General features: G+C 36.7%; 1 long non-coding RNA gene across 2 annotated transcripts in view; it reads right to left on the bottom strand.

Moving 5' to 3' along the window:
• Nucleotides 1-606: 606 nt before the first annotated feature.
• The window catches only part of LOC138920359 (uncharacterized), a 94,765-nt gene continuing 72,288 nt past the window's right edge, over nucleotides 607-23,083 (bottom strand). For both annotated transcript variants that reach the window (XR_011431412.1, XR_011431413.1), the window contains 2 exons: nucleotides 15,637-15,784; nucleotides 607-3,044 (listed from right to left, as the gene is read on the bottom strand). This is a non-coding gene — a long non-coding RNA (uncharacterized lncRNA). The remainder of the gene's footprint in view (nucleotides 3,045-15,636; nucleotides 15,785-23,083) is intronic.

The following is a 23,083-nucleotide window of genomic DNA, read 5'->3' as shown; positions in this document are numbered from 1 at the left end:
ACATCACTTTCATGAATGGAAGACCAAGTACACTGTGCCGTAATGAGACAGTGACTATAAACCAAACTTCATGGAAATGGAACAATGCTATTACATTTTAGCTACATAGTGATGCTTAACAAAGGCTCTTAGCCTAAAATGCATCTCAGTTTGTTGCAAGTTTTAGAGAGCTGATTAAGACATGCTAGCGCTAAACTGAGACTTTCCTCCTTGAAGTAATCAAGACTGAATGATCTGATCTGAAATGAAATGATAGCTTTTCTAACCACGTCATTTAATATTAACTGAAATTGTCTCCGCTCGTAAGAGTGCCACATTATAAGACAGTGAGAAGCAGTCACTTATAATGACCCATTGGCTGTTGTGTCACATAGGGATGTGTTCAGTTGCATATAACAAAAATCCAACTCTAGTGACTTAAACAAATAGGGGATTTTATTTGTTTTCACATTAATCAAAATCTGGAGATAGAGAGTGCAGTGCTGGGGCAGGTGCCCAAGAAACTCATCAACCATCCAGCTTTCTAACCCTCTGCACCACCACCATTAGCGTGGCATCCATCCTCCATAGAAGGAGAAAAGGGAAAGGGCAGCCAGCCAAGTCTTGTTTCTTTTCTTTTTTCTTTTTTGGTGTGGAAGATTCACCCTGAGCCAAGATCCATTGCCAATCCTCCTTTTACTTTGCTTTAGGAAGATTAGCCCTGAGCTAACATCTGTGCCAATCTTCCTCCATTTTTTGTATGCAGGACGCCTCCACAGCATGGCTGATGAGTGGAGTAGGTCTGCACCCAGGATCCGAACCAGAGAACCCAGGGTGCTGAAGCAGAGCATGGGGAACCTTAACCACTTGGTCACAGGCAGGCCCCACCAAGTCTTTCTTTTTAACGCGAAAACATACAGCTTATCCTCCAGGTAGACTTCCATTCCCATCTCATCAGTCAGTACGAGTCACATGATGGCTTTTAGCTGTGAGAGCTTCTGGGCATATTTTTCCTGGGCATTCGCTCTCTGAACAAAACTGGGATCCTATTAATAAAGATGACGGGGATAAAGGAGTGTCTAGCAACAACGATGCTAAACTTGTCTCCTTGGAATTGCAAATTATTATCCTTGATACATCTTGTTATGGAGAGAAATTTGTAACAGTTACTCCTCAGGGTCACAGGAAGCATAACTCTGGGTACCATCAATGACAGCATATTCCTGCCACTGGTGCCATCACATGAGAACAGGCCCACTTACACGGCAATGCAAGCTATAAGAAATCTTAGGTTGATATTTCCTTGATGTATTATAACCTAGGTTTATTGCCAACCACAATTAGTTCAATAGCCCCTCTCTCCCTAGGCCTGTTTTCTTTTATTTCTGACTCTCTAATTGTCTCTACATTTATCATTCAAGCACAAATAACAATTCTATCTAAAATATATCAGTGACATCAGCAAAAATGGAATATGTTTTGCTAATCATTTTACTAAATGCCTCACTTCTTCAGAATGTTGGTTTGTTTGTTCAGACATAGCCACCAAATACATATATATATATATATTTCCCCCCTAATGCTTGGTAGTTGCTGATCTAACTGCATTCTGGTAGCACCTGCTTACATGAGTGATTTATCTCACTCAAACGCACAGAACTATCTCCCCTCCAAAGCAGCTTGAAAATTTAGAAAAAAAATGTAATTGTGAAAAATTGTAGCTCCCATGAGTCTAAGGTTTTAGAAACCTCTCTTATATTTTCCATTTTTCTACAAAATCTAAGGCTTAATGTGAATAATCATTGTGGTTACATTTTATCCAGAGAGATTACACATCTGTCAAGATGCTAACTGCCCAAGTCTGCTCTAGTGGAATGAAATGCAGAGGAGAAACACTGTATTTGATAAATCAAGACTTCCTATTTTTGTTTAAACTAACCAGAAGAAAAGCCTACATAGAAGAGAGTCTTAAGAATTGCCATTTTCCTAATGCATGCGTTCGATCTTGACTGTGTCGTTTACATCTGACAATGTTAATAATAGTTGATATTTTTTATTATGCTTGAAAGATCCAAAAGTATTTAAACCTACATAATCATATTTGATTCTAATTTTTATAAAGTAGGTCTAAAATATATTATTAACACTTTATTTTTAAAATTGAAAGTGTTTAAATGTCGGCTATAGAATCTGTATTTCTTATTGCTAGACCATTGGGAAAATTTTCCTTTTCTTAACAAAAACTAACCTGAACTGTTGTATATATTAACAGTGAGCAAAAAGCCCCATAACCAGATATTCCATTCTTGCACTTGCCCTGTACCATGGGTAAATCTACCAAGTTCCGGCATGAGGACAAGTGTCCCTCTTTTCTACTTGACTGATAGGCTTGAATGACGGAAGTCTGAGAGGAGGAGGAGCTAAAATGGATTATTTTTTCTTTCATGGTTTATAACTTTAGCCATCTTATTTAAGCAGATTTTTCCTACCCTGAAATCTTAAAGATACTCTCCTATACTTTTTCTAAGAATTTTCCAATTCTTTTGGAAATTGTTGTCTCATTTATATTCTTTAAATTACTTGGTATTGACTTTCATGAATGATCTGAGGTGGGGATCAATTTTTTCCCACATGTATAAGAAATTGTCCTGGAATTGTTTACCGGAGTGTCAATCCTCTCTCCACTAATTTGTGATGCTACTTTTGTCTTATATCATTTTTGTCTATTTTTTACAGGATCTGCCTCTGAACCAGCAAAGAGATCACTGTGGCTGTAACAGTTGATATTGCATTAGTTCAGATGTAAAACTTTACATCAGTGCAACACTCTATTAATTTCCAGAGTTTATAATAAGTCAATATTTGTAAAGTTCTCCAATGTTTTGAGGTTGGAGGTATCAGAGAAAATGAGGGAAAGTGTGAAGTCTAGTTGCATTAAGAAATGAAAGAAGAGTGATGATCTGGAGATGAATTGAAGAAAACAATCTCACCAGAGTATTGCAATAATTTATTAGTCTCCGTGCTTTTGTTCTTGTCCTCTTCACATCAGTTTTCTTCTCAACAGCCTAAATAAAATCATTAAAACTCAAGTCAGATCATAGAGCTCCTCTCATCAAATTCTCCAATAACTTCCCAACTCACTTGAAGAAAAATTCAAAGCCTTTAATGTGACCTACACAGTCTAAATAATCTCAGGCTATGTTAACTCTGACTTCATCACCTACCACCTTCCATTTTTGGCAAATTGCTTCAAATACAAGGGCCTCGTTTCAGTTCCAGAAACATGATAGCCATACTTCTGCTGCAGGGCCTTTGCACATGTCTGCATGGAAAACTCCTCTGCTAAATATTGTCATGGCTGCTCCCTCCTTTTATTCTCATCTCTGCTAGAAAGGCATCTCATTGGAGGGCCTTTCCAAAGCCACTCTATATAATAGAGCACTCACCCCACCATCAATCTTTAACCTTTTACTATGCTTTATTTTTTCTCATAGCAATTAATACCCCTAGAAATATATAAATTTACTTTCTTATTGTCTGATCTCTCTCTCTCCCTAACATTTGTAAGCCCCATTTCAACAAGGCCTCAGCTATATTTTGTTCATTGCTATAGCTCAGAAAGTTAGAGCAACTCCTGTTCATTGCAAGCACTGCATCACTCAGTATAAGTTAAATATATAGAGAGAGAAAATTCCATTTACCTTCAAAAAATAATTCAGAACTCAAGGAAGAAGACTAGCAAAAATCATGAACTTTGAGGTCAGAGAGAACAGGAGTTTAAAACCCTGATCAAACATTTATTAAATATGAGATGAGTTACTTTAAGCCTTGATCTTATCATCTGTTCTATGGGATAATGGTACCAACCTCACAAGACTGACTTTATGATTAAATGCCAGTCTTTGAGTGATATAAGTATGTTCCATAATTATCTGTTTGGTTTCCTCAATTGGCATTACTATTTTGTTTAAGGATCAATTCAGAATTTAAAAGTAAAAGCTGAGAAGACCTAGAATGAGATGCAAGGACAGAAACATAATTAACCTGGTTTTGGTGAGACATTTTTGAGTATATTTGCTTTTCAGAAAGGGAGGCAAAATGGAGCCAATATTTATTGAGAATTGGCAATGTGATGATAATTTCATTTATAGTATTTTATTTATTCTCTTTTAATTTTATGTTATATATAAACCTTCTGTTTTTCAGATGAGAAAACTGAGAATCAAAGGATTTAAATAACTTGTTCGAAGCCACTCAGGTAGAAGCAGAAGGGCAGAATCCCATTTAAGAGCTGTCTGACACCTCCACCCACCCTTTTCACCACGCTAAGTTTTTTCCACTCAGTAACAAGAAGGTACTAATAAGGTACTTAGCGCCTCTGCTCTAACAGCTGGAATAAATTGAACCAGATTGGGGTTATTAAAACCAACGATAATGGTCTGGTACCACCAGTAAGAGGGAGAAAGATAACTCAAGTTTTAACTTTAAGTTTTTAAAGAGCAGCACTCAAAAATACAACTTTAAGAACTTTTTGCGTTCTACATTGTTTCATAATAAGAAAAACAAAGGCATGTATTTTTTGATGGCTAAAAGCAAACTAGGAACTATAAAAAAAGGGGGAACCTGTTTCTCTAGATTTCCCATGCAAAAAAATTCCCAGTTATAAAAGAACATTCAATGAAATTTTGGGGGTGTTGTGGCACAAGGGAATGTCCAGGGTCTTTTCTAAGAAACCTCCTGGAATGGCGATAAATTAGAAAATTTTTCATTGTCTATCCTTCTTTGTAGACTTCCTAGATTTGTTTCTACTCCTAAAGTAGATCCTTCTACTAGACACCTACTTTTTTTAACCAACGACTTTCATCCCTAAAACCCACACACATAATTTCTTTAGATATATTGCTACATCCGCTCTGGTCATAAGTTAGTTTTCCCGGCCAGGAATGATGATGGTGATGATGATGATGATGATGACAACAACAGTAATAATAATAATAATAGCCATAAATGAGGAAAAAGATATCTTATCACTTACTATGTGCCAGGCACTCCTGAAAGCATTTTTCATGTAGTAACCAATGTAGCCCCAAAACCCCATGATACAGGTACTATTATTTTCATCTCCATTTTAGAGGTGAGAAAATAGGGGCACAAGTACATTAACTAAGTTGCCCAAGTGCACACAACCAAAAGGGATGGGGCCTTGAACACACACCCAGCAGCCTGGGACTGCTGCTGGTGTTCTTATCCACTACACTGGGCTGTTGCATAAAGGTGGCTGTGCGTCTTTGATGGGGTGTGAGCCGATCTTTGCGGATTCTGCTGTTTCAGTACTCAAAGAGCACTCTCATTTCCTTATTTCCTAATTATAATGAGGGTGAGCAGAGGCACAACTTTTTGTAGGCTCCAGATAGTGACAATATAATGACCACATTTTCAGAAACACATAGCAGGGACACATGATGTGTTAATGGATGTTTGTGTCAATTTCAGAGTTAAAAGACAGTGTAGAATTCTGCATGACATGGTTTAGAAGCACGAAATGCGGGACTATTTTGGACATTTTGTTGGCATGTGGAATGAGGGGCAAGAGTGTTTGAGATTATATAAGATTAGAAAGTCTGAAATAGGTAAATACTGTCCAGATTTGAAGTAAATCTTTCTGTCAACCAAGAGCTGCCCTAAAAATCTGGCAACTGATCTGGGAGTTAAAAGTAAAAGACCTTAGGAGAATTAACAAAACTTTCTAGTGTACATCCCGAAATGTCAGCATTTATGAGTGATAGATAGAATTCTGTTTACACGGTGAATTTGGGGCCTGTCCCCCCCATAACATCAATGTAAAAACTTTGCACTGTATTTTCTAGTGAAGTTTCATTTTATTATTTCTTATACTTTGTTTTTCCCTTAGGGAAGAAAAAAATAAAACAGAAAATGAAGGAGCACCTTTTATTCCTGTATTATCCTAATACAATTTCCCTATTAAGTTATGTGGAATTGAAATATATCTGCCCAAAGAAAATTGAAGAAAATGAGAAACTCATTACAAAGAATGTGAATATTAAAAACTAGAATAATGATGCTAACCTGGAACTGCAGAAACAATGGACCTCATAATCATTAATTTCCTGCGTTTCAAGTAGCATGCACTATTGCCTTTCTGAGGCAGAACCTCATGAGATATAATGATGGAGCTGATTGATGAGTCTTTCTGAATGGTTTACATGTAAACCTCTTCCTTCAGTTTATGGCTGTGGTCACTGTTTACAGAGACATTCTTTATCTCCCTGCTGGCTTTAGGTTTTAGCTTTTTACTCCAAAACTTATTGCATTAATTTTTTAAATTGCTACTTGCCATGTTGATCTTTTTGTTATTGATTTCAAGCACTTTTACCAATGGACATTTTTATTTTTCAAAGGTGATTCTTTGTGTACTTTATAATTATGTCTGAACTTTATAATTATGGGTAAGTTTAGAAAATTATCCTCTAAATAAAACTATATCAATTATATAGTCTTTAAACTTCACAATCCCAACCTCCTAAATAAAAAATGTATTGCTCTATCACACTGGCTCACCATGGGTTTAGAAATATAGTCACTTCCTTTATCAAGCAAAAGTACCAATTGCGTATGCCTGAGCAATATCCTTCAGATCCTTCATGGTGTTGAATTTTCAGTTATAATTAAAGGTTAACATAATTGGCTTTTATTGAGGGTGATTATAAGAGATGACCTAATATTAGAAGTCTTCAAAGTGTTGGAAGCTTTATTTTCAAAGTCACAATTTATCATATAGTTTAGTTTCCTTTGCAGACAGCTAGTGGACATGCACAGAAAATTGGTCTGATTCTGCAGGATTGGGAGAAAGCACACAAACTTGAGCACTCAGCACCACAATAGGGAAAGCAAAGGGGAGGCTGTCGGCACCTGCCCTGGCTTTGCAGGATCAAGAAAAAGCATACATTCTCAAGAATTCCCCCCTTAGAAGAAACAAGCACTGTTGAGCAGGAGTATCCATAGAAAAGGTCACAGAAAGCCTCTGAATCTCTAGCAGGGCTGGCAGGTAAAGGTATTTCTCTCCTGAAGCCAGTCAGTAAAGAAGACTAGAAGAGGTGACTGCTTCTTCATAGGTGAAGACAGCAACTCTAGACTTCAAGGAACACAAAAAATCAACAAAACAGGACCCCACCAAAGCAACACAATAATTTTTCAGTAACTGACCCCAAATCTACAATTTATCTGCCAAAAAATTCAAGATAGTCATTTTAAGGAGCTACAAGAAAACACAAAAAGACAGCTCAACAAAGTCAGGTTAACAACATAAGCACAAAATGAGAAGTTTAACAGAGAGATAGAAATAATAAAAAGGGACCAAACAAAGGCTGGAGCTGAAGAATACAACAAATAAAATCAGAAAAATGCAATAGAGAACACCAACAGCAGACTTGATCAGGCAACAGAAAGGGTCTGTGAACTCAAAGACAAGTCTCTTGTAATCATCCAGGCAGAGCACAAAGAAAAAAAATGAGGAAGGGTGAAGACAGCCTATGTGATTTATAGAACACTATCAAACAAAATACTTCATGCATTATGGGAATTCCAGAAGGAGAAGAGAAGAATAAACGGGCAGAAAGATTATATAGAGAAATAATAGCTGAAAACTTCCCAAATCTGGGGAGACATATAGATATCCAAGTTCATTAGCTTTCCTTTTATAAGGAGGAGAAAACAAGGCTAGAAAGAAGCAGATGTGGGATGAGCAGGTGGCGTGATTGTAAAGTTAAGCAGAAAATGGTTTGTCTCTACAGTCAGCCAATTCTCAGAAGGGTCCATTAAGGAGAATTGTTCCACGTTTCAATGTTTGCTTAAATTTAGGGGCAAGACAAAGTTCAGGGACCTGAAAGAAGGAAAGAAGCATGACTAAAGTCAAGTTAGTGGGCATTTTGTTCAGATTAGTCGTGGAGACAAACAGTTCAGCTAATTGTTTATGAGATGAGAATGGGAATTTGGAGGGTCTATGTCAGGCTTTGTCACAGATAAAGGAGGAGGACATCTGTGAGTTTTCTATAAGTCATACAGGAAAGGGTGATTCTTTGCAGTAAGCTGTTTCCCAGAATGCAAACAGGTGGGGGATTTGTTAAACATCACTGTTTTTCAGGAGCACAGGCCTCAGGTAGAATTCAACGTTGTCAGGTTTTACTAGAATATGGAATTCTCTACAAGGAAATGAATCAGAGTTCTACTAAATTGTGGAAGAAATGGTATTGCCAATGAGACAAGTCTAATCTTTTAAAAATCCCCTTTGACTCGTCAAACTTTAAAACATCTCTTGATATCCCACATTTGTATGAGTAAGAAACAGCCTACAGAAGTTGTATATCCTCCAAGTTGGGCATTTGTCCCAATTTCACTTCAAATATGGCCGTGGAGGATAATGGACGAGGAAGAACCTCAGCTATCTCTGAGCCTGGGGTCATAGAGCACAATGAATAAGGGTTACATGCAAGAATCCTGGGCTATTTAAGGAACGTCCTCGCCTCAAGGTAGGGGGCATTCACTTTTGCTATGGCTGAAATCTTCCCTTAAAGAAGAACATTTTCATTGTGAATATCCTGCATCCTTTAATGGTAAATCCATAGAAACTTGAAGATAGATTGTTCTTTTAGATCTTAGGCCACTGGACCTTGAGAAGCCAGGTCTGGATATGATGGTAAAGATTGTGAAACTCCTGGAGATTCTGGAATTTTGAGTTGGATGGAAGGAGCAGGGTGGATGTTTTTTTTGCCTCCCTTGGGGAAATGGGGAGTGTCTACTGTGTTTGGGAGGAAGGGCTGGAGATTCTTGCTCCCACTAATCTCTTTGCACATAATTAGTCTTATAGGACTAGCTGTGACCAATGGAATGTGAGTATATATATATATGGAAGAGCAATTTCCTCCCCCAAAAATAGAAGGTATGAATCTCAATGTCCAAAATTTAAAAGCAAATAAGATAAAACAAGCTGCTCCGGATATGTATGCTGATGGCAGAAGGAGGAACGGGTTAACATATATCCAGAATATACTAGATGTCAGTAGTTGGAGCACATACTTTAGTGACATCTCCTTAAAGCAGCACCAAAATTTATACAGATGAGAAAATCTAGGCTCAAAGAAATTAATAACTTGCTGAGGGTCAAGATATGACTAACAATTGGAAACAGTTTTCAAACTCAAATACATTGGATTTTTTTGACCACACTGTACTGCTTCCAACTAAAATTTGCCAGCTATCGTATCCAGCATTTTCTTCTCTATCTTTGTCAACTTCTTTGTTATTGTCATCATCACTATCAATAGCAACAATATTATGATGATTATCATCACTATCATTATCATCCCACTTAGCATTTATAGTGCTGTATAACCAGAACTGGACTAGGTACTTGCCATCACTATCTCTAACCCTCATTATCAAGTATATCTTTATCGCACTTATCATTTGTGGAGCCTAAGTTATGTGCCATGACCTAGGCCAGATACTGGGCATACATTATCTCCAGGCTTCACGACAACTTTCTGAGTGAAGTAGTTACTATTACTATTTTCCTGGAGCAGAAACTCAGGCTTTGAGAGATTAAGAAACCAGAATTCACACACTTTGAAATAGAGTTCATCTTGGTTACCTGGCATACAGCCAAGATAGTATACAAACTCCTCAATATATGCAGTGCATTATGTTTTTTCTGAAATCTTTCTCACATATTGCATTATTTGATCCCCATAAGAATTCTTAATGTGGGTAATTCTTAGAGATGAAAAAATTGAGAAGCATAGCAGTGACGATGCAAGGCTCAAATGTCTTGGGGGAAGAGCTGAAGCTTGAATGTGTCTCATTGTGATGCTCTTTCCACCCCTTCACAAGGCCTACTTTCAATGGTAGCTTCCACCACCATTGTTCATACACAAGTGAAAATGGTAACCAACAAGTCCCCCTGACCAGACTTTTGAAGCTCTGTCTTGCTTCTCTGGTTTGGAGGAGATAAATTTTTTTAAAAACATCATCATTTTACTACCTTTTCTATAGCAGACATAGCTCAAGGGAGTTTTTAATTAGAGATTTTTAATTTTGCTTAGATGTGAGAGGTGGAGAGAAACTAAATATGAAACACAACAAAAGACAAGTATGCTTTTCACTCTCACAAAACACCTTTTTTCTTTTTGCTATTGACTTCTACTCCTCACAACCATAGACAATGATTCGCAGAACCGGAGCAGGCTGTGGGGTAAGCACAGTGTGTACTACTGGCTAGGAGTGTACAAGAGAGAAGGGTTCTACCTCACCTTTGCTCCCAACCATCTCTGAGACAAAGCATTGCTTCCTCAGACCATTGCTTATGGTTTTATAGTACTGAAATTCTCTGCATTGCTCATCAGCAAAAGGATAGAACTTAAATGGTATGGTGGTGGAGGGGGCAATTATGCATCCTTACTTGCTATTGCATACATATGTGCATTTGCATATGGAAATTCTGAGCCAAGGAGGGCTTCCTCCTGCCCCCAAGTTTGGCGAGGTTGGACAGAAGAACCAACTTAAAGTCACTTTTCAGGGTCTTTGGAATAGGATAGGTAGATAATAAATCTTTGGAGGACTGCTGGCTGCATTTTTAATCCCTCAAAATGTGTGTATCTGTTTGGAATGCACATATTCCCAACCACATTTGAGCCAGCCCCGTGGTATGAAACCATGAGGCCAAGTCCAGAAAATCCATTTTATGATGGCCAGCTCAGAATGTATGAGCTGGGTGATCAAGGACATCAGAGGAACCCATAATTCTTGCATGTATTGTTGAAAAATGTTGTGTATGGCAACAACAATTCTGGGGCAAAGAATCTCCTATTGGAGCAAATTGGTATTAATTTTGTAGCCTCTCCCACTAAGACAGAAAATGTGGCATTGAAAATCTTCACTTTCCCCTCCACCTGTACCACAGAGGAGGCTGGATAAAGGAGGGATGGACATCATACATGGGCATGGGGGAGACACAAGATGTGTACCCAGAAAAGGTAGCCCATGGTCTGGAACACGAATGCTATAAATTCACCAGGAAAGCATTATTAAAAATTTCCAGCCCCATAAATGCTGCCATTAATCACTTTCAAATTAACCTGATGTGAGTTAAATTATTGCAAGTTCCTGTGTAAATTAAATCATTATTAGTTGCAGGCTTTTTTTCTTTTTGGTAGAGGCAGCAGCTGAGAAGGGAGGGATGGGGAGACCTACTGGTTTCAATTTACAAAAGAAGGTTTGGGGGGAAAAAGATTTTTGCTTGATTACAAGAGCAAAACCACTTCACAGTATAATATCACAATAATTGTAGCCATATATCATAACATGTCATAAGTCCAGGTGAAAGCTCAGCCGCCTTTCGTCAGCAGCAGCCAAGAAGGCAAGAAAAGCGAGAGTGAAGTAATGGTTTTCTTTCCCCTTATTCCACTAGAGAGCAGTGTTCTTTTGTACAAATCAGGTAGGTTGTTTTCTGCAAAGAACCTGGGAGGAAAATCTTCTACATAAGAGAAGTTTTAGTAGCAACAGAAAGGCCCCTCCCTTGCTGTAAAGCTAAGCGTTCTGAATAAAAGATGACAGTATTTTCCAGCAAACTTCGCTTTCATTTTAGTAGGTGTACTTCTGATGCTATCTTCTTTTCATATGGAAAAGGTGTTGGCTATCCAAAAATAGATAGTGTAAACTATAGTCTACCTGCTACAGTAAACTTTCTTGGATGGCAGTCTCCTGCCCAAACAGATCAGTCAGTAATCAACCATTAGTTATCTTTCTAGGTAAAACAAGGACGTTAATAAGAATTTTTAAAACTACCTAAAACAATTCAGGAGACAATAAACAATTGTGTCACGAATAGGAATAAAGGCAGATAAAAGGGAAAAGTAAAGAGAAGGAATACAAATGTGTCCTGAAAATTTTCCGACCCCCTCTTTTTTAACTCATTATACTGCGGGTACCTTTACTGCTATTGTTGAGAACAGCAAGTTTGCATTGTAGGTTATTTGTCAGCTTCTCTAAGAGAAAATATTCTGTCACAGGCAATTTGGCTACGAACTCCTTGACGGATCACTTGACATTCCAAGAAGCCCAAGGCCACGCTAACAATAGCTGAAGTTTGTCTCCTCATTTCATGTTGTGTCAATATATTTCTAACCCTTCAGTCTCCAGCAGATGGAAACAGGCAAAGCAAGACCAGTTGAGTTTATGAGTGTGTGTGTATGTAACTGACTGCCTTTCTTGTTCAATAAGAATTAAATTACTGGGTAATTTTGGTTTCTTCTGGAAGGAAATGAATATGCTCTTAAGTATTTAGAATCACTAGAGAGCCTTTTAGGCATTCCTGGATACAAATCAATGTCACCCGAAGTGTGGTTTCCTTATGGAGTCAGCCCCATTTTTCTCCATTTGCTCTTGGTATTATTTGTTTGAAGGGCCGCACCACTTTGCTATTTCCTTTTCCTAAACACACTGAACAATATAGTTGTAGGCAAAAATATCTTGGGAGAAAATAAATGGGGAAAAATCTGAGGGCTGACAAAGAACAATAGCAAAGGCTCTTCAGAATATTTACCATGTTAAGTTAGAGAAATTGGAACATATAAAGTGTCAAGCTTGACATCAGCAGATCCTGGGATTTATCTGGGTCTGCTCATCTTTGCCAGGGTGCTGCCCCCTTGACGCAGTAGATGTAGAGAATTTAATATTCCTTGACCAAAATAAATATGGGCTTCCTGTATAACAAATCCGGGTATCCTGAAGAGCAGTGTTTCACATAAGAACTGACACATAGATGATGCTGAATAAACAGGACTGAAGACGTGAAAGATTGAATGGTAAACAATTCCTCCATTCCAATCTGGACTAATACCAAATACTTGGGCTCCAACTACAACAAGAGCTCTGCTCATATCACAAAAATCCATAAATCTATGAATTAGATATCAAGAATAGTACAGAGGACTTCACAGAGGCCCTATAAACACACAGACCTGGGTCTGAATCACGGCTTTACCACGTATTTTGTGTGTCACATGCTGCAAAGCTCTCTGAGCATCACCTTCAGCATTTATACAAACAACGGGATTAACAATTCTTCCCTTCCAGAATTGCGTGGATGACAGGGAACTTTGTTTTGTTCAAAACAGATGCTTGAAATAGAAGAAAATATTTCTAAATAAGTGAGGTCACCCAGCCAGAGGAGTAACCTCTCGCTTTTAAATGAAATCTTTTGATGAGGTCAAATTATCTTAATAATCCAGGGGAAATGCTAAAAGACTAGAATTTCTTGGCTGCAATCACATTTTGCATCCTTCTGGGAAGACCAGTCAGCTAAATAAATAATTAAAGTGAACCATCTAATTTGAAACCTCTTGAATATTTCAGCCTTAGAGCAGAGGAGAACAGAGACCTTCCAAAGTTTTTTGGATTTGGAATCAATGCTTTGAAAGGCATTTAAACTGTAATTCATATACCCATTTGAGAGGGCAAGTTGGCGATATGTTCAAAAGCCTTAGAATTATTCATAAAGTTTGAAGTAGTAATTCTATTCCAAGAAATCCATCCCAGAGAAATAACAATCAGAGATATGCAGTCAAAATTTACAGACATGACTGTTTATAACTTTTTTTATAATCGTGAAAAATGGGATACAATAGGAGATTAGTTAAATATATTATGATATTTCCTTACAATAGTCTATTACAAAGCCATTAAAACTGTATTTTCAAATAATGTTTAATGACATGGAAAATGCTCAAATATAAATTTAAGTGAGAAAGGAGGATATAAAACTGAATTTACAATGTGATGCCAATTTTGTAAAACTGAGCATTTCACATAATTATTTTTATTCAACATGTTTTAAGTAGTCAGCTAAAATATTGTCAAAGCATACAGAGTTAAGACAAATGAATTTCAAGTTTAAGAATAAAATACTGGTCTCTCTTCTCTACATCTATCTCAAGCTCAGATTAATAATCATGAGCATAGTATGATACAGTCCACATTTTCTTCTTCACACATTTTGTTGTTCTCCAAATTCTGACATAAGGATATATAACATTTACTGACAGAAACAAAAACAATAAGTTTTGTTTAGATTTAAGTACAGAGGGATTGCAGTCTAAGATATTGTCATTTACTTTGCACCACTACACTGAAGGAATTTGTGACATATTTGGCAACTTTTGGGTGGGCCCAAATGAATGAGATTTGTACTTCATCTGAATCTCCAGGGAGGAAGAGCATGTTGTGATGAAATCTACACAGCTACATCTGACCAACTAGTTAAGGAGACTCTACAGAAGTTTGTTTGCAAGGAGATTGCAGAAAACCAACGGGAGTATAACAAAACTAAGTGAAGAGGCAGAATCTGGATACTTTTAGTGACTTTCAGAGAAAGATATTGTCCGCAGGTTGCCTCAACTCAAAGCTAGCCTTGCCCAACCCTATGGAATCCTGTTAGAGGCAAAAGGAGAGGCAGAGAGAATTCTGGGTGAAACCTAAACACACCGCTTCCCTGAACTCTGTAACACATTTGGGTCCAAACAACATTTCTTTGGGATCTCTACCACAGATTGTTATATGAAAAACAAAAATAGGCATTCTTCGTTCCTCTATACCCTGAAGACTTATAGACTCTGCAGAGAAATTGCAGGCTAAGTTTATCAATGAGAGAGACTTTGCACTTGGCCCAGCAGCCACTGGCAGGAACATCACTATTGCTAACGGAGCAGCTCTGAGAAGCACTGTGCCTGAAAGAAAGTGAACATTGTCTTGAAGACATGTGAGGTACCACTAGGTGCTCCCAGATAGGATGAGGAGAGAGGTGATTTGTATGCAGCTGGAGTTTCTGAGTGAGAAAGAGAGACAGACAGAGCCAGGAAAATGAAATACGTTTTCGTTCTATTTCCCTAGAAGCTATTTATTTTCAGATCAAAAGCTTAAGTTGTTTACTGAATCAAGAGTTTCACACCCTTCCACCTGTGGGGACAGTGAACTAGATCAAAGTCCTCAGGACTGATCCAGAGCAAAATCAGTGCTGAGTTGGATTTATAAGGAACATTGTAATGAATATGATCAAAATGGAACACCAGAATGTTAGCCCCAATGTTGTACAGAATGTAGAATGACGGACGGTACGTTTCAACAGGCAAATATACACTGCTAATTTCTGCTGTTAAAAAGTATTTGTTATATATCTGGCTAACTCAATACACTATCAGGGTTCATCTGACCCAGCTTTATGAATTCTTTTTAGAATAGTTCTATTTGTAAGTATTAATATTTAATGACTTTTATTCTTTCTTGGGTATCTTCCAAAGCATTAAAAGAAAGAGTCACATTATTTTGTTAAACTAGAATAAAACTCATTCTGTTTTGTAATTATGGTTTGGATCCAGTGGAAGCTTTTATACATCTAAGATACATTCTAAGTTCTTAGTGATTTTGTTTTTTTCCTCTGTCTTGAAAATTTTGTTATTTAGTCATCCTAGGAATTATTTTCTCATTACTTATCAATTATTCCCAGATATACTTTAAAAAAACAATAAGAAAACAGAAGAATAATTAACTTACCTAGAAGAAGAATAAAATATTGAAATAAATACTCACTAGTGTACCACCCTTCAGTTCTCTTCTTGGCTGTTCAAAGTATCACATCATCTTTTGGGAAGGTATAAAAGGAGACTGGAGGCATCCTCTTTGTAGTCTACTTTCAGTTCCCATTGAACATAATTTTGAACTCAGAATTTTTCATGTTCTTCCCATAATGGCAAACAGAAGAAAATAGAGAAAGAAAGATATTTCACAACTGCAAGATGATTCAGAAACCAAATGCAAACAGATGGATAGACGCACTTTATACTCTAATGATGATAGTGAAATTCATCACATAAGCAAAATGTCACATTACAAACATTAAGATTATAATATCCTCGTTGAATTTTCTCAAATTCAAAAATCAATATATATTTTGACACATGTGTTTCTAAGAATGAAAAAAAAAATATGGTTTTCCCATATGGTTAGTCATTCAACAGAAAGCACTATGCAATATTTGTGACAAAAACTGGACCACCCCTTTTTGTTAAAAGGATGAGTGGCAGTATTCATTCAGCCATTATGATGTCTGTGCACCAAATTTTACTTGATACAGTTTGTAAGCAGGCAAAGGCTGAAGACAGATGTGTATAAAATGGTGGTTGGAAAAAAATGTCATGTAGAAATGAAAAAAAAATCATTGATCATTCTGAATGGTGTTTATAAATGTAAAACTGAAAACGGTTTGTAATTACAGAGCAAAGAAGATGCAACCAAACTTAGGTCAACCAAAAGTTTCAAAAATTATTTTTACATATTACATTTTGATAATGCAAATGCAATAAGAACAAGAATTAACAAGAAGCTAGAACCTATTATATATGTATGTGAAATATAGACTATGTGTTACAAGATGGATATGTCCCAGGTTCTTGCCTGACCGCTCATGAACAATTATTTGCATTCAGAGGATGTTGCCCATTGTGGGCAAATAGAACGTCAAAATCGGGAAAATAGGAACTAAGATTTTGTTTATGTTCAAATTCTTATTAAAATTCCTAAATGGTTTTCACTACCCCCCTATTCTTACTGTTGTGAAGTTTTTGTAAAATAACTTAAAAATATAAAGAATTAATAAGAAGAATACATTGGATCCAGATGGTAAATGGCAATGGCTGTTTTTTCTGGCATACTAGAATGAGGCTTTAGCGTGAGGACTAGAAGTGGTTAGGTTCTTGAACTGGACCCAGGTGTGATGCTGAACTAGGAACATTTCATGGCACAGTTCTGGGAGTTGTTTAAACCAAGGCACATGTGGTAAAAATAAAATTTGGGGCCAAAATTACAATTACATAAAAGGCGCTAATGTCTTAAGACAAACACAGCAGTGGATTTCTTGGCCAATCTTCCCCTCTCTCCCTTCCCCTAGCCTTCTTTCTGCTTCTATCTTCTCCTTCACTTTCCTCCCTGTCTCTTCCTCCTCCTCCTTTTGTGAGTCTGGATTAATTTAGGAACTACTGAAAGAACATCTAAATGGCTGTCCTCACTTTATTCCAATTACGGATCAAAAGAGAAAATGTTGGCTGCCTCTCAAGGAAATCCAATCCACTGAACTCTTCCAGACAATTTTTTCAAACCCAAGGGATTTATATGGTTTCAGAGGAAAGACTCTAAATAAAGAATAATTACTTTAATCTCAACAAATATAGTTTGCAGGACATCCTTTTCATAATCTTGATTGCTTCAAAGTAATGATTTAGTCTGCGCATATTTATTAAGCAGCTACTATCTGCCAGACACTGTAAATACAAAAACAAATAAGACATGGTCCCTTATCTCAATGAGAAATGGATGCAAATAGTAAGCAATTATAATAATTTAAGAGCAAAGTAAGCAATAAAATGTACAAGGAGAGCAACTCACAGAAAAAAAGGTAATGCATCCCCAGGGGAGAGACCTGTTGAAGCAATACAAAAAAAATGTAGGCTGACTTTTTTTTAAGCATTCTCTATAGTTTTTGTTTATTTCATAGGTAAGCAAACAAGATTTGTTTACTCTGTGACAATAAAGTGTCTGACATAGCCGTCACAAGCTTAAGTTTCCTATGTCACCTTCTCATTGTTTCAAGGTCTATATGGTTGAAGAGTCCCTTTGGCAATCCAGCTATGTGAGAATGATGCCTTAACTTTGAACTGACCTTTGCCCAACCAAACTAATGTTTCTTGCCAATGGCCTAGATCTCATTCCAAAAGGGCCATAATGTCATAAAATGGATGAAATGGATTTTTTCGGCTTACCCATTAGGGTAATAAAACACTGTAAAATCTACATCCAAATACACACAATAAATTTCCATTGCTTTAGGGGCAAAATTAAAGCATTTCCATTTCCTTTTTATTCTGGATCACAGCCCTGACTGTTTTGGGTCTTTTATCCCCACTGCCCCTCCCCCCACCCCCGTGCACTTCCAACTCTCAAGGTCATTTTCTTTTTAAAAGCTAGCCTCTTAACTTCTAGAATAGCTGCTCTCTGGGAATGCTCATTTTTTTCTCCCATTTAATCTGCCGCTTCTACACCCACCCCTCAGGTCCCATATTTTCAGCAATGCAAATTGGGCAATTATTTACTTTTTGCTTGAGTTTAAAAAGCACATCCACAGGCACACCAATGCATTTTGGATTGGAATCGTGCAGAAAAATTACTGGTAACTTGATGAATCTGCAAGTAATTTTACAAAAATGTTTAGCGAGTTTTGCCAAGGATGTCTGACCCCTGGCCTTGCTTCAACTGATGTAAGTTTTTGAATGTTTGGCCTGGTCTGATCAGCACCAGCTGTGAGTGCTTCGGTTGTGCACATCAGACGCTAAGTGAAGGAGAAAGGACGGCATACTCCAATGCAGGTTTGACAGCTTGTGAACTAGGATAGAAATAAGACTGCAGTTGAAACTGAAGCATGCCTTTCAGTTCTGCTAAGCTCTCCTTTGCTCAGTTAAGCTATTTGATTGTACCCTGGTGTCACTTAAAATCTCTCTCAGTCAGATGCTGCTTGGACCAGAGAGAGTGGATATCTCTAACAAAAGCTAAGAGAATTCATTAAAAAATAGTTTTGCTTAATAAGGATCTTTAAAATTATGTTTTTGGTCCAAACTTCTTTATAGAATTCTCAGAGAGAAAATCTAAACAATATAATATTAATAATGTGTTGTAATTTCCTCAGCCATCAATAAGAAACTATTCCAGGACATATAGTTTTAGTAGAAGTTAAAATGGGTTAGCTTTTTTATTTTTGCTTTGAAAGATCATGGGGCTTGTGAAAGTATGAAATGCCAACATGGAGATGCCCCTAAAATCCATTTATAAAAGTGGAATTGGGTATTGTATATTTCATTATATCTAATCATAAACTATCTAGGACAAGGTTTATAGTAACAGAACAATATGCATTTGAGGTTGAGAATGGCAGACACAGTAGCTAAAGACTAGTGTTGGGAGAAAGGTGTTAGAGGTTGGTGGTGGAATGTCCATCAGAAAAAACAAAACAGTATCATCATTCAGTAGCCAAAAAGTTTAAACAACCCAAATGATGAACCCCACTGATGAACAGAGAAATAAAACATGGTATATCCATACAATGGAATATTATTCAACAATAAAAGGGAATGAAGTACTGATGCTTGCTACAACATGGATGAACTTTGTAAACCTTGTTATAAGAGACAGAAGCCAGAAACAAAAGGCCACATATTGGAGGATCCCATTTATATGAAATATGCAAAATAGGCAATCCCATAGAGACAGAAAGTGGAATGAAGAGTGACTCCTAATGGCTATGGGATTTACTTAGGAGTGATAAAATGTTCTGGAACTAGATAGTGACGATAACTGCACGACTTTGTAAATATAGTAAAGACCACTGAATTGGATACTTTTAAGAGGAAATTTTATGTGATATGTATTATATCTTATAGCTTTTTTAATTTTAATTTTTTTAAAAAAATTGTATGAGGAAGGAAAAACAAGCCAACTTGTAATTTTGAAATGTGAGATGCACATGTTGCATTTTTATGTGCTCTCTATTCTCTCCCTCTGGAACTCAGTATGTTAGAAAATCTCATTGCATTATCTAGATCTCTTAACATTTCTTTCACATTTTCTACTTCTTTATCCTTCTCTTCACCATTCTAGGTCACTTTTTAAAATCTAATTTTCTGCTTATGAATTTTGCAATTTCAATTTTTCAACTGTCTCCTTTCTTCTTAAGCCTACATATTGAGATTTGAGTTTTAATTATTATAATTTTTCATTTTTAGATATTATGTTTGTCTTTTTCAAATCTGTCTGTTTTTGTTTTCCCCTCTTGTTTCTTAGTCATGTATTCAATACCCTCTTTGATTTCTTCAATCATAATAAACAGGCCTTTTAACGATCTCTATCTGATAATCCCAATATCTTCAACTTTGTGAGACGAATTCTTCAGTTTGTTGTTTCTATCAACTCTCATTCACAGTATCTTGCTTCCTCAAGTATGTCCTTTGTGTGTGGGGGTGGGGGGAAGGTGAGAGATGTGCTCCTTACAACTTTATGGTGAGTTTTGAGAGTTACTCTTAAACATCACTTTTCCATTAAGGATTTGGTTTGGCTTCTGTTAGGTTCCTGGATAAAGACGGATCCAATATACTTTAAAACTAAAATCCCAGTTTGGGGATTTTCAGAATACCAGGTGAGCATCAGTTATAACCCAAAACTTGTGTGAGAGCTAGAGGTGGTTCTAAATCCTCAAGAGAGAATTTTTTCTTTCTTTTTGCTAAATCCTTACCAGGGAAAAGTCTGAAACAGACACGCTATCTTCAACGTTTCTCTTTTTTTTAAAGTAATTCCTATTTCAGTGGAAAATAGGAGGTCTCCTCTCAAGGACTTTGGCTTTATCTGGGATTTTATGACCTCATTTTGTGCAGGCCCTAATTTTTGTCTCCTTCTCCCTACAAACATATCATACATTGAAGTCAATTAAAATGAAGAATCTCATTTGTATAGGAATGTATATTGTAGCTTTATTTTTACCATCCCCAAGGTGAAAACAATCCAAACATCAATCCACAAGAGAGAATGGATGGATAGTGGGATATATTTTTATAATGGAATCCTCCTCAGCACTAATAAAAAAATAAACCAACTGATACACAAAATGATATGGATAAATCTCAAAACATTCTGTTGGAAAGAAGCCAGACCAAGTAAGTTTGAAATCAGGCAAAACTAATCTAAAGTGATAAAAATCATTCTGATTACAAATAGGGAGTTGCAACTAACAAAGAGGTATGAGAAAACTTCCTTTATCTGAAAAAATTTTTTATCTTAAGTGGGGTTATGTGGAGATATTTGTATATTTGACAAGACATCAAATTGTACACTTATGGTCTGTGTGTTTCAGTTTATATAAATTTTATCTCCATAAAAATGATAAAGAATCTCTGGAAGAGGTAACAAACCAAATATTTGACAGTTTTGTAGATAAATGAAAGCAAAATAGGGTGAGTGATGACCTTTTAGAACAGAAGAAGGCAGAAAAATCATATGGATCAGTGAATAAAAATAAATTTTAGTTTATTTAGTCTCATCTAAGGATCACAAGTACATAGCATGTATCCCAGTATATTCTCCCCCTCCACACATGGTCAACATCACCAATTGTTTCAACAATTTTTAGTTTTACTTTGACTCAAAATTTTCTCTTCAAAAACATTTCTAGGAAATCATTGCCAACTCACAAAAGAGATGGAAATTATTCCCCACTAGCATTTTAAACAGCCATAAGTAAAATGTATTAATTCCTCTTTCGCTCTCTTATCGTGCATTGAGTCTATCCTTAAATGCTGTTAACGTTAGCTAAAACTTATATTTAAATTCTGAATATATCTGTCCGCCTCCATTACCACCATCCTCGCCCAGCCACCACCATCTCTTAACTGGACCAGTACTCCTTAGTTGTTCTGTGTCTCCTTTTTCCATTCTGCCTTTCTACCTAAGAGCAGAAAGATTTTTTTTAAAATATGTCAGGTAGGGGGCCCCCACATCCTTTAGAGCAAAGGCCCCGTCCTTATCACGGCCTAACTCCCCTGTTAGTCCTAGCTCCAACTAACTTTCCTGTCTTTTCTTCTACTATGCTCCCCCTTGATCTCTGTACCAGGGCCAGGCTGAACTCTGTCGTTCCTTCAACACAGCGTGCGTGCCTCTGCATGTTCGCTGTCCTAGCACTCATCGTCTCTTCTGCTGAAAACACGTTCCAAGTTATCTTCATGGCATGTCACCACACTTTATTCAAGTATCTACTCAAACGTCAACTCACCAGGGAAGCATTTCCAGACCATTCAATTTAAAACATTACACAGTCCTCTCTCCCCTGCGCACACTATATCTCCTTTCGACACTTGACCTTTTTTTAAAGCACTTATCATCACACATGCACGCACATACATGTCCCACCCTTCCAGACACAAACACAATTTTATTTTCTGTCTCTTTCTACTTGAAAGTGAAATTCATGCACATGGAGAGTTTATTTCTTTCACTGCCCTATCTCCAGATCCTAGAATGTAGTCCTTTTCATTGATAGATCTCCACGACCTGGGACACAGTAGGAATTTCATAAATATTGGTTCAATGAATACACTCAAGGAATTTATATTTGGGAGAAAAAAAAAATACTGTTACATCTCTCTCCTTGAGGTCAAAAGAGAAAAACAAAACACTGCTCTTCTCTCTTCCCATATTATCGTATATCTGGAGACAACATTTTTGAAAGGAAAAATATGCGTTCTACCCATACTACAAATTATATGCATGTAGGGCAAGTTACTTGATGCTTTAATTTTTTTATTCTTTTTATTTCTGTGCTTCGATTTTTCTAACTTATATTGACCCGAACTCAAATTCACTGATGCTTCAATCTACTTTGTCAATCTACCGTTAAGTCCATCCAAAAATTCTTAATTTCAGACCTTTTATTTTCCAGTTATATAATGTCCATTTGATTTTCTTTTTAGAGTTTCTATTTCTTTGTTAAATTGTTACTTTTCAATTATTGTATTCATCATTGCCTCTATTTTCTTTAACATATTTATGGTAACCATTTTAAATTCTTTTTCTACTAATTCTAAAATCTGAGGCTATGTGTCTACCTCTACTCCTTATTTTTGTTCTTGATTTTGGGTGATGTTTCCCTGATTCTTCATATGTCTTGCAATTTGTAGATACATGTCAGATATTATATATTAAAAATAAAAAAAATAAAGAGACTTAAATATCTGCCCTGTCCCCAAAGAGAGCATACCTTTTCCTTTCTCTGGCAGGTAGGGCAAGAAGCTGAATATATATTGATTTATTCAGGAGATGTCCTATGTCAGCAAGGGGTTGCAATTTCAGTTTAATTCATGTCTTGTTTCAAACCTTTTGAGGATAAGATCCACGCTATCTGTATTATAGGCACATTATTCTACCAGGACTTTGGGACCCAAGTGCA

The sequence above is a fragment of the Equus caballus genome, chromosome 23 (genome assembly GCF_041296265.1).
Source record: "Equus caballus isolate H_3958 breed thoroughbred chromosome 23, TB-T2T, whole genome shotgun sequence".
Lineage (NCBI taxonomy): Eukaryota > Metazoa > Chordata > Mammalia > Perissodactyla > Equidae > Equus > Equus caballus.
This window is presented reverse-complemented; position numbering and strand designations above follow the sequence as displayed.